This window comes from Pogoniulus pusillus, chromosome 11, assembly GCF_015220805.1.
Source record: "Pogoniulus pusillus isolate bPogPus1 chromosome 11, bPogPus1.pri, whole genome shotgun sequence".
Lineage (NCBI taxonomy): Eukaryota > Metazoa > Chordata > Aves > Piciformes > Lybiidae > Pogoniulus > Pogoniulus pusillus.
In genome coordinates this window covers 20,896,743-20,909,756 of record NC_087274.1, presented here as the reverse complement: position 1 = coordinate 20,909,756, position 13,014 = coordinate 20,896,743, and the positions used below count along the sequence as shown (strand labels likewise).

Sequence of the window (13,014 nt, the reverse complement as noted above, 5' to 3'; positions counted from 1 at the left end):
TGTTGGTGCGCTCAGTTGAGGCAGTTTTGCTCTTTGTATGGAGGCTTGGGATGGACAAATAGTGCACGGCAATATCATCTCCTCATAGAAGAAATACAAACCTCCTGCATTTCGCACATTCTGAAAAGCCTAACAGAAGTTAACACTTGAGGATGCAGTATTCATAGAATACCATTCCTCTGATCTGACCATACAACCAGCACATCTCACATGTTTGATGTATCCTGCCTTAATGAGGCAAATCCATACTCTGTCTCACGGTCCTCCTTTCAGCACCACCCTGCCTTTCTCCCACTAATTTCCTTGGCCATCAAGCCAATTTCTGGGAAGGAAAGGATGAAATCTCTCAGAATTCTCATGCAGAAGGTAGATGGACATTGCTAAAAAGCATGAGCTAAGTAAATAAATAAAGCATTTAGCCAGGGGCATAGGCCCTACAGTGCATTTTTATTCCCCCTCCCCGAAATATCTTCAGTCAGCTTCCAGCAGGATGACCTGCCTAGCAGAAGGACTCTGCTAAAGTCACTGCCTTTGGGAAAAGAAGTAACTAAACAGCACCCAACTAGAGCAAGCTGGGGCCTGCCCACACACATCTGCCCATACAGTTCTGTGTATCACTCTTTCCCCTCTGGTTTGGGTGAGAGAACTAACCCATCTTCTCACACAGTTCTTGGTGCTACAGCCCATTCTTATGGGCCTTTGTAAGAGAAAAATACATGACCTCTTGGTACTGCAATAACTCCTTCTCAGCAGACCTGGCTTTAGCTTTTTAAAGCTCCTCTATCTGACCATGTCATCAAACCTCTTCCTTATCAGTCAGCTTCATGCAACATCTCACCTCTTCCCAGGCTCACTTTTGCAACCAGCCACTTAGAGCCTTCCTTTTCCCTTCTGAGTTGTGCCAATAACCAGGAAGGGAAGCTGGCAAGCAAGCATGCAAGCACCACAAAGCAGGAAGAAAGCAACAATGGGTATGAAATCCACCCATCCAGCTAAGTTACAAAACCATATTGTTAACCATCCTGGCTCCCTGACCCCTTACGAAGACAGAACAAACTAACTGTTTCCATCGCTGGTGGGGAAGGAAGAGAGATATCATTGTTGTTCTGACACTTGGGAAGTGCTCAGATACAATGGCAATGAGTGTCAATACAAGATCCAAGACAGGAGGATTAGGACATTCTTCAAAAATTCTTTCATTGTAAGAGAGAGAGAGATGCAACTCACGAATGAGCTCTTGCTCCAAGAGCACCAAGATAGTTAGATAGGCTGAAGGAAGACGCATGTAAGTTAGATGTTAAGGATTTACTGCTAGCCTTGAGACTCCTTCCATTTATCCAGTCATCCATGTTAATGCTTATTTTTGCTGATCCCAGCTGAAACAATGAATTGTTGTGTGAATGCAGAGGTACAAAAAAGGAAAGTCTTTTAAACGCTCAAATACAATAAAAGTATAATAAAAGTTAACTTCATTGCAACAATCTGTGCTAAAAAACCCAAAACATTTAGGCCTCAGGTTTATAATAAAGTCGTGCATCAAATGACACTTGTATGTGGGAGCAGCTTCTCAATGGTACATCACAGCTGAAGGTCTACAAGAACACAGCATGCAATCCCATTCCAAAATGCTCTTTCAAATCTATGAAGGAGACAATGTTTGAGGTCTAAATCACCTATCTAACTGTAACCTTGTGAATGGGAGTAGGATCAAGGATGGATGGAAGGAAAACAGCAGAATGTACCTACTTCTTTCATATTCTTATCAGAGCAGATCAGTTTCTCTTAAAATTCCATGCAAGGTAGGTTTGCATGCTTATGCTAGCTTGTGTCACCCTAAAAAACAAAACTGCAAAGCCTCTTCTGACATGCCGGCCTGTGAGAGCACTGACATGTGAGAAAGTGTTCAGTCTATAGATGCTCTTTCTGATTTTCTATGCAGATCTCACTCGATACCTCTCAGGATTTAAACAGATAATGTCTGGCAGTTAATTTCAGACATCCAGGTCTTTTTTTCTGTTTCTTTCCTTTTCTTTGTGGTAAGAGTGGCAATGATCTTTTTAAGGTTATGTTTCATATTTTTATCAATTAGCAAACAAGCTTGGAAGTCAGAGCTAATGAACTTCAATTGAGCTCTCTGAGCCTGCATACTAGGACACAAGTGGAGGACAATGAATCTGTTTATTTGTAATCCAGACACTGCACAATGGAGTTAGTGTTTAAAATGTGACAATGAAACCAAACAATGTGTCATTTCTCCCCTTTTTTTTAAATGCAGACACCTGCAAATTTTAAACAGAAGGCATGCTAGTCCCTGGAAGACAAATAAAAGACTTTCGACAGGGAGTTTACTCTTCCTAGCTGCCTTTTATGAAGCCCTTAAGTATTCCTGCAGTTCCAGAAAATCCCTTCCAGAAATCCACCACAAATTGACTATTTTTTCTTAAAGGATGAATATATTTTCACTACCAGGTAAAAAACACAACGCAAATTTAACCACTACATAATAAACAGTGTCAGGCATATCAGACTTGGTTTGGGGAAATATATATATAAAATAATTTCTTCTATAGCACTACTGACAAGGAATTCTGGTTTCTTGCCTTTTTCTAAATATATATATATACACACACATATATGACAGCATTATTTTTAACTAAAATTTCAAATATGAATCTTAGAAAAAAAGTCAGATAGGGAGTGTGGATGGAAAAGTGACGAGAGAACTTTCTAGGGTTCTGATTTTGTGCATTTTCAAGTGCTCTACATTCTCTTAAGTGATGCTGGATTCAACTACAAGAAATTCACAGGACTTAACCCATACTTTTTATAGAAGATGTATTCAGTTGCTCCTTTTGGCAATATTCTCCTGTTGAGAACACACTGCCTATTCTATTTCAGTAAGCAGAATTGCCACTTTTTGGCTGCAGACCATCCTAGTTCATAATGTTTGGCCTTCTTTCACATATACATAATTTTCTTACATGCTGGGGGGGGGAGGGGGGGGCAGAGAAGGATCCGGCAATAACTTCTCCCTTTACAGCCTTATACAGCTATCAGCTATATCTGTAGAGTCTGCCCTTCACCTTCTCCTCTAAGTTGTAGCACTCATGGAATATGGTCCAGTAACATATTTCAAGCCATATATCAGTTTTGGCCTTGTATAAACACAGTGGTCCCATACACCAACTGCACACACTCACCACTAAATGACATTCCTAAAAATCCAAGAGCTACTCTATTGATCATCACCAGATAACCCTGCCTAACCCATCACTTAAGTTGGGAGGAAGGTTATTCGATGAAAAACAAGAAAAAGATATTTACTTAAAGCTTCTTTAGCATTAGAAAGAGAGAATCAAAGCTGACTAATCTAAACAGCATCTATCAACTGTCTTTATTCTCACTGCCTAACAAAAATAAGAGCCTCCAGTCTGTTTTAAAACCAAAGCTGTTCTTTGCCAATATTTTCTTTACTCTTCTAGCTGGCCCGCGGTATTTTTGAGTTTGAATGTGTTCTTTCATGGTGTTCCCAGGAACCGAGCATGAGGGTTTGTGCCAGTCTGCCCTTTTCTGATTTCTCTTTCAGGCAAACTTGGCCAAGCATTGCAGAAGAGATGGCACCATATCTCTGTGTTTGTGCCCACATGGCCAGGACAATTAAAGCTAGCTTTAGGGTCTGCTTTAGCTCTCAGAGCTTTGTTGGCATTCCTGTAAGTGAAAACACTCTGGCTAGTCTATACAGCTATCATGTATGATGCCTAAAGTTTTAAAATGTAGTTGTTTACTAAACCAACAGTTCTGGAAAGGACTCCCAAAACTAAAAAGAAAAGGGAAAAAAACCCAACCAAACTTCACAGCTATTTTAGCATTTCATCTTTGTTCACAGTTTGCAAATAAAAGTCTAGATGGGTTGCTACTATAAAAGCAAACAGATGGTTGAGTAAATATTTTTGGTTTTCCATGGTGGAATACACAACATCCAGTTCACCAATGTATAGTATTGATCACTATACCACTCCCCATTTCATCTTTTTATTTTCTCTCTAGTTAAGCAGCTTTTCTCCTCTGAAGATGACTAGATCACCAGATAGCAATCCACCCAAAAGCACAGCCAAAAGATGCCCTAGATAAAAGTTTGGGTTATGATTCACACAATGTGTGACTGTACTGCTTGGGACATTCTTGACTGATACCACTGCACTGGATATTAATTTGCAGCCTGGAGACAGGACTACTATATTTATTTTTTTTTTTTTAAGAATAATGCTGAAAAAATTTTCCTTTTTTTTTTTTTTTGCTATAATTTTTTAAATCTACAACAAAATTAATACCAAAGCTGCAAATTTCAGAATTTGGTATTGCTCCAGAAAGACTAAGAAATGATCCAGAGAAATACAATATTAATTACAAAACTTCAAAACCTAAAACATAGCAGCATGCTATTAACAATCTTTCCACGGCCAGAGGACAGGAGTTAAGTCAGAGCATGGCACTGAGGAGGTCTATGTCTGGGTCTGAAAGCAGGTTGAGAAAGAAAGTGTGCTGCACAACACCAGAAAGATGAGGCTCTCACAAAAAGAATAGGTACCAGGAGGAATGCAGTTGGCTGAGGCATATTTTTAACAGCTGAATCAAAAAGCAGGTGGGATTTGAACAAATAAATCTTCTGGCCATGACCAGACTGCCTCCAATGGTCTTGTCTGTTAAACTTTAATACAATCTGTAGATACTGATTCAGTCTCCCTAACAAAACAATTGCATTGTGATATGAAATTACAATATTTTGCAAATCATAATAACAAGAACCTAAATAAAATTTAATTGCTGATGCTTCATTAAAAATTGCCAGTAGTCCAAGGAGAGGTTACTAATGTCATAGGTAGGTGGGTGCAAATAAAATCTCAACATCTAGAATTTTTATATTGAACTAATCATTGAAGCCAATGAGCTCCTAGAATTTTCCTTGAATCACTTCTCAGGAATGCACAACTCATTGGCCCTCTCTCTTTTAAAAGCAATTGGATTTCACAGTATGGTTAGCCACGGATCTAAAACCTATAAGAAGAAAAAAGATTTTGAGTATGGTTTAAACAGCAAAGGTGTGATGCAGAAAGAAAGCATTCAGTGGATCTTAATGGAAGCTGTGCTATCACACAGTGTACAGGAATCTGAGGAACAGCACAATAAAAATTAAACTATTACTGGAGATATTAAAATATTATTTTAAAAAATTATTTAGTAGGAATCAGTAGTCCATGATTAAAAAAAAACAACCAAACATTACAAATATGATATTTAAGGGGTTCAGGTTACCAGAATTGCATTTCAGAAGGGATGCCATAAAAAAGGTAATACCCTAGGCACTAAAAAATTATGTATACTTAATTAAATATTACGATCATTGCACATAATATTACGTATAGTGAAGATGGTAACAGAAATACTTAAGGACAGAGAGTCTAAAATGTGAATTTACAAAGGGAATGTGACAGGTAGAAAAAAATTACATAAAAGTTTGGGCCCTGATTTCAGAAAAAAACCCACCCAAATACAGATGAACCAAAGCCAGCTAATGAAAAGTGAAAATAATCAGCTCAGAAAATACACAATTGTACAAATCTGTAAGCAGTATTATTTCATGCTTTCATGTTGTCTCTATTGTGTCAGCTGTATTCAAGTACTGTTTTCAACAGGTTTGCAGAGGTTTTGATTTAGTGAGTTTTTCAGACTCTGTACAGAAGTGTCAAAATTTAACCACTTCTTGTTAGTAATCAAAATAGATTAGTAACTATAGATTAGCACTAATAGATTAGCAACAATTAATTAGTTGTCCTAATTAATATTGGGAATTGATTATAGTTGATGAATCAGTTAACATGACATTGGTGCTGGCTGCTAGTTCCATGGATTTACTCAAAAACTGAACAGAAAGCATGAATGATAGATAAGCTTTTCTAAGAAACTTGTTCTCTTTTATTGTTTTCCTGTTGTGAACCACTGCACTTAAAATATGCAAGATGCCTAATGGAAGAACAACATTACAGGCAAAGATACGACAGAACTGGGGAGCAAGCTGAGATGTACTCTGTAAGGGTTTGGTTTGTGTTCCTGGCACAAGAAACAACCTGGGGACACAATGTGATGATGGAGGAGAGAGGAGGGCACCAGAGGAGAGAGCATGCAACAGAACTTGCAAAACCTCAGATGCACTATCTGAAGGCGTCATTTGGAGAAATTCAAAGCAATCTATGTGACTCTGCAGACATCACCATCTGCCACATACTTCTAAAGACTTCAGCTCTCAAGGGGCTACTTCCCGCAAGACATGAACATCTTCACATTAGAGATTAGAGGTACATCATGAACTATCTCTCCCTGACCATTTGTCATGATAAACCTGTAAAGCACATTAAACTTGCATAAAAGGATGTGGCTGCCTTTAATAAGATACCTATTTCTCCATTTCTCAGTGACAAAAAATTATTTGAAACACATTTAGTAAGATTGTTGCAACTAATCGTTGAGCAAACAGTCTTTCACAGAACTGCCATCCTACAATCTAGCTCTCAGATTTGGTAAATGTGCTTTCTCATTCATAGCAGAAGTTTAGGCTGTCAGCTATTACAACTTCATGCATCTCTCCAAATGAAGGAGAAATGCCAATTCAAACTTGTGAAAAATAAAGCAAAGTAAAATGTCTCTTCTAATGTCACTTAAAATGCAAACCTCGCAGCACTGGCATTGTGAATCATAATCAAGTGGTGGAATCATCTGTATTCACTGCACTTCCCTGTATTAGCAGTGAAGGTTCTGAGTGAAACTTCAACTAAGCTTCTGCATATACAAGTTTTCATGTGATAACATGCAAAGGGAAGTTCTGAAGAGTATTCAAATCTTTGCAATCTAGAGAACATTTGTTGATAAATAATATATTAGTTCTTCACCGAGTTATTACTTTGTTGTTTGTTTGTTTTACATATCCTAGGCATGTTTTAAATGTAGCTTGTCACAGAATCAAGGTAATACGAGTTAACCAAGTCAAGTGTCTTCACTGCAGGATGCTATCCGATCTTGAACTTTCGTGTCAGGTCACAACAAATTCCAAAATATCCTTTTAAAGACACTGTATGCTACAGCAGCAAACCCTTCTGCTTTTACTGTTCCCTTTGGGTTAGTACTGTCTATAAAAATGGTATTTAAACATTCGTTCTGTTCGTGGTCAGACGGGTGTATTTGCTGGCTAGTCATTTCTGAAAACCTTTCCCTGCCTAAAGCTAACTTTCAGCATTTACTTTATTTTTCTTCTGTTTCGCTGAATCCAAAAGCAAAGAATGGAAAATTCTGGTAAAACCCACTATGGGAAGCATACTTGGAATGCATCAATTATCTGCAAGTGTGCATCCTTTTTCCCTCCTCTTGCCTGAAAACGACATGGTTTTCAGCTAATTCTTTCCAGATATTGTGCTCAGAATCTTCAGTAAACTCAGCAAGTCGTAGACAAAATCCAAAATACATTTTACAAGAGGGTTTCTGTGGGATGGAAGGCATTCAGCCTCAGCTGAAGGACTGCTACCTGGTAATGAGCTACTCTTTCCACCAGCCACTATAAGTGGGATTTACAATCTTCCTCCAAAATGCCTGTAATACTCTAGGTTAATACATGAGATCTCACCCCCTCTAGCGACTGGTCCCAGTGAGAATAGGACACAGTTACTTACTGATTGTTAGCTCAAAACATTCCATCAACTTTTGCTTTTGCTGCAGAGAATGCCAGGTGCTGGTGTGCTGCTGACCCAGGTGCCTGCACGCAGGCAGCGCTGCCGTACTGCATGTCTCTGCTGGAGGCTTCTACAGCAGAGACCCCTCCAGGGTCTTCTCCTTCCCTAAGGGCCATCTGGAAGTACTTGATTAATGAGATTAGCCTACACGATTCTTATTTCAGAAACTAAACACATCGGTTGAAAGAGGAGCAAGGCAGAGGAAGTACACTGACGAAGTGACAAGAGGAGTCTGGAAAGCTGAGACCCCAACACAAGAGTTGCCTCATTCAGCCATAGCCATTCCCTTCCAGCTGCGGAGCTGCCTTGTGGAAAACCTGACAGAACTCAGCTCAGACTTCTCCTTAACCAACATTCGAAAAAGCTTAGCAGCAGCACTGTCTGTTGCCCAAATGTCTGTCTGTCTTCAACAACATATTTACAGCCTGCCTGGTACTGTGGTGACAGAGCACCTCAGAGGCTTTAATCCCCCCGTCCTGTGCCCCGCTCTCTCCACAGGCTCCGGAGCAGTGTAGGGGAGCTGAAGAGAATTAGCAGAGTTCGTGGAAACTCAGCCAACCTCTGATGAGGCCTGGGCTACTGGCCCAACAGCCTTCTTCCCTCTCCAAAAATATTACATGATTACAAAAGCAAGTTAATAATCAAAAACAATGAGGGTGCAAGCAGGGGATTATTTGAAGTGCTGTAGTGAGAAAATTCAGGCTATCGCTTCCACTGAAGACTCCAACAAGGTTGCACCTCAAAGGCACAGTGTATAGAAAGCAGACAAATGCAATGGAAGCATTTTCTGTGAGAAGCCACAAAAGAATTGAGGAGTCTGTTATCTTGGGAAGAACGTGGTGAAGTCTTTCTATCACTGCGATAAATAAACTGACATTCACCACTGTCACTGTCTGCCTTGCGATCGCTCCACAATTACATGGTGGGGTCCCAGCTTTCAGTGCAAATCACTTTGCCATGCAACTGTTTGTGTTGTGAGAGCTTTCTGTAATGGATTTGTGCTCAAAGCATAAAAGGCAAGCAGCAATACACACTTCAATATTTAAAAGCATAAATAAAAATCTTAATAGATCCCATATGTTTCATTTCCTCCAGCCCTTGTCAGTGATTGAGTTGCTGAGGTAGATGATTTTTTTTAAGATCAGTGGTCAGACTGATATTGAAAAAGGTTTAGATGCCTGGGAATTTCAAATGCAATTCCTAGAAATAAATAAATCATTAAGTAGAAGCAAGAGAGACAACTGTTGCGAATGCAAGTGGCCTGAAATGCACCCACAGGTTTTAAATGCAACCGAGTGTGAAGCAGACAGTAACATTTTGTCAGCATATATAAAACTTTGTAAAGGTGATTATTTCAATCTCATTTTCCTAGCAGAAGAACTCCAAAGGTTCATATAGGTAACAAAGTGAGGGAATGCATACTTTAAGGTAGATATACAGTGCTGGGCTGTTGAAGAATTTGCCAGTTATTTCAGCAACACTCAGACTTGTTAGGTGCATCCATTTTTTACTTATTAAACTAGAATATAATTATTTGCTATGCAAAAAAATAAAGCACTATATGAAAGTGCACCTACAAAACCAGCTGCTGGACCCAGTAACTCAGGCTATGCTGCCAAGCACTTAAGTTCACAACTGTAATGGGCAGCTTGATTCTTTAGCTCTGATTTTTACTGGGAGAACTCTTCAGCGTACTAAATGAAAGCAGCTGGGGTGGGGGGAGGTTGGGGGTTGTAGATGGAGGGGTAGGGTGCTAAAGCCCATATTTAGCTTGCATAGGCCCATGAGATGTACACTTGACATCACAAAACTGCTGTAAGTCTGCCAGGTCAGCAGCTACAAGCCCCACATGCTGCCAGTCACAGGCTGAACAGGCACTAAAGGGCTATGGATTTCATTTAATTGTCTCCTTTCCACTGCCCAGTAAAGCAGTAGAAGATAACAGCTGCTGGAGAAAAATGATTGAAAGTATTAACTATGAATATGCAGGACTTGGTTTTGATTGGTACTAAAACCAAATGAAGAAAAAACATATATTTAAAAATGTGTTATTTATTAATACAGCTAACAGTGTACACTTCAGAATCCACTTTCAAGGAATATGTGGATAAGCTCAGCTAAGTGATGTATTTCATACAGCCTGCCAGATCTACCTCCTATTCTGCTAATTTATGAGCCATACATTTCTCTCCAGATAAATTTCCAATTGAGAAAAAGTTTACCCCCTTTCTGATATTTGTTTTTCTACACAATATTCCTTAATAGCCAGTGCTGCTTGTTCATAACCGTGGTTTCTATTATACCTTTGGCATTTGTGAAACAATAAGTGCAAACATAATCTAAGCCCCTGAACATGTGGTTTTATCACAAAGCCAACCGTGGAAAATACTTACAAGCTAAATATGCCCTTCTAGTTCCTTTTAACATGCCTCAAATTCATCTCAGAGAATTAAGTCACTTAAATGTGCCAAACCTGTTAGAACAGGTAGGCTCCACAAAACTCTGCCATACCAGCTTCTGCACCTTCTTCTAGCACCTTCAAATAGAGGGTCAAATGCTCACTTCATTGATGGAAACAATGGAAAAGCTTTGCATGGGATGAGGAGTTGCAGTTACAAGGTCAGACTGGAACAAACATAATCGGCTTGTGACAGGGAAAAAAAGATTATTTTTGTTTTCTTTTTGAAATCACAACAGCACCATTGGCCCACAGACTACGTTATTTGCTGTTGTGCATCTGTGTGCCATCAATCTCTAAAGAAAGGAAAGACTGCTGAGCTGAACTTTCAATTTATGTTTCTCAGTTGACTCTTATAATCACACTCAGTGTTCTCAAGCTTAGTGCAGCTATTCCAGTAAAATTTGCACACCAGGTGGGTTTATCCAAGTTCCCATGGTCCTAACAGTTTCATATGCTTTCTAATAATCTTTAAAATTATATAAGTAATTGTGTTACCTTCAGCAACACTGGGAGAGTTCTTTCCCCTCAATAGAAAAAAACATTTTAATAAGTAGCTGGTATACATCTGTAAAAATGGTAGGAAAAAAACACTTAAAAATCCATCCATTTTTCTACTGCTGTGTTTAGATGTGCCATTATGCAAAAGTAAGAGCCCACAGATGATGAAAGGTCCCCAAATTGGATGGGCACTGAGTAGGGGACAGTTACCCTGGTCCTGCAGAACCATGATCTGGATGAGGCATTAATATGCATGTCATAGACTGCCATTAAGAAGGTGGCTCCATAGCTCCTGTGCAGGGGTGTGCCCAACCCAGCAGAGGGGCAGCGAATTGTTTCACTTCCTTATTGAAATTCAGTCCACTTAATTGATACTGTAGAAGGCAGTGGCACAGTGACATGGAACAGAGATCATTTCAGCAGCTTTAGCAAACTATGCTCCCCTGCTCCTGGCCCACTCAGGAGACCACTCTTTCCAACTTCAAGCAGTCTCAGGAACAATTTTTGTTTCTATAATATGGTAATCATTAAGATACTGCTATTAGATCACTATTCAGAAGTATGTCATGACTGACTACCTTCATTTGTGCAACTCCAAAAATGTTCAAGTTTTGCTTAAGGTGACTTCATTTCTTTCAAAATAATAATTTTGAAATTATTTTTCCTCATAAGCAGAATAAAATATTTGTTAACTACCTCATCTATTCACAAGCAAACACAGGTAATGTCTGATAAAAGGCAAAATCCATTAGACTGTGGATAGTTTTGGTATTGTAAATAGTCTCCAAAAGGCAACAGATGTGGGAATGAGGGAAGGGGGAGTTGATTTAGTCTTTTTAATATTCAAAGTGGGTCTGCTATCACCGGCTAATTAAAACAGCAGAGTGCAAACAATAAAAGGAAAAATAAGTGTGGCCTTTCCTCCCTAGAACAACCTCTGATCCATCTCCACTTATTTATTAGAAGTCTCTACAAAATTCTCTTCCCAAATCCTCACAAGATACCTATTCCACAGCACCAGTTCCCATTGAGAAGAATATGCTTTTCCTGTGGAATTGAGGGTAAAACAGTTTGTCCACTCTTAAAAGAAAACAGACTTCAAGTCAGCTTCTTTGATTGACATGAAACTACTGAAGAATCCCACTGAAAAAGTAATAGATTTGATAACAATATCAGATAGACAAATCAGCTGGCAGAATGCTGCCCTAAAATATATTTGTTCTTGCTTGGCAAAGGCAGTAGGTTTACATGGGCATGCTGAATGATTTGAGAAGTAATGAAATGTGTTAATAACACTAAACAATCATCTTCCAAGAACCTAGACTATTATGGCACTTTCTAGTCAGATAATTATTTGTAGTGCATAAATACATGCAATATAAATTAAAACATTTTGATTTGTGAAACCAAAATGAATGTGGTATATTTAGATTTGGTTTAGAAAGCATTTTAAGTACTACTATCTACATTTAGCCTTCAGTTAGTTACAATACAGAACACAATATTAAGAATGGGCTGCAGATATGGACCAGAACTTCACAATGCAAACACTCTATAAGAACAGAGAAGTGGTCCCAGCCTCAAGACTCCTAAAATGATTAGAGGGCTGGAACATCTCTCCTATGGAGACAGACTGAGAGAGTTGGGGTTATTCAGTCTGGAGAAGAGAAGGCTCCGAGGTAACTTTATTGCGGCCTTCCAGTATCTTAAGAGGAGCTACAAGAAAGCTGGGGAGGGACTTTTTAGGATGTCAGGCAATGACAGGACTAGGAGGAATGAAGCGTAACTAGAAGTGGGTAGATTCAGATTGGATGTTAGGAAGTTCTTCACCATGAGGGTGGTGAGACACTGGAACAGGTTTCCCAGGGAGGTGGTGAAGGGCCCAGCCCTGGAGGTTTTTAAGGCCAGGCTGGATGGGGATTTGAGCAGCCTCATCTAGTGTGACATGTCCGGGCCCATGGCAGAGAGGTCAAAACTTGATGATCTTTCAGCTCCCTTCCAAGCCTGACAATTCTGTGATTCTGTACACATCATCAAGATAGCATTGTGCATGAGCATCAGAAACCACCTAACTTTCAAGAGCATAAAGCTGAGCAAAGAAACAAAATACCTGTACAGGAAATAAGGTAGACTGTATGCCCTGATCCCTGTGCTGCTACTGCTTCCCACACCAGCAAGTTAAACCCAAGTTTGAACTCTTATGTCTACATCTTATGTATAAGTGACAGCACTCTGGAAGTACCTGAAGATAAAGGACAACAAAAAGATGCAGACTTA

At 39.3% G+C, this 13,014-nt stretch overlaps 1 protein-coding gene across 10 annotated transcripts in view; it reads right to left on the bottom strand.

The window, feature by feature from the left end:
• LDB2 (LIM domain binding 2) overlaps nt 1-13,014 on the bottom strand; it is a 378,927-nt gene that overhangs the window by 193,468 nt on the left and 172,445 nt on the right. The window lies entirely within an intron of this gene.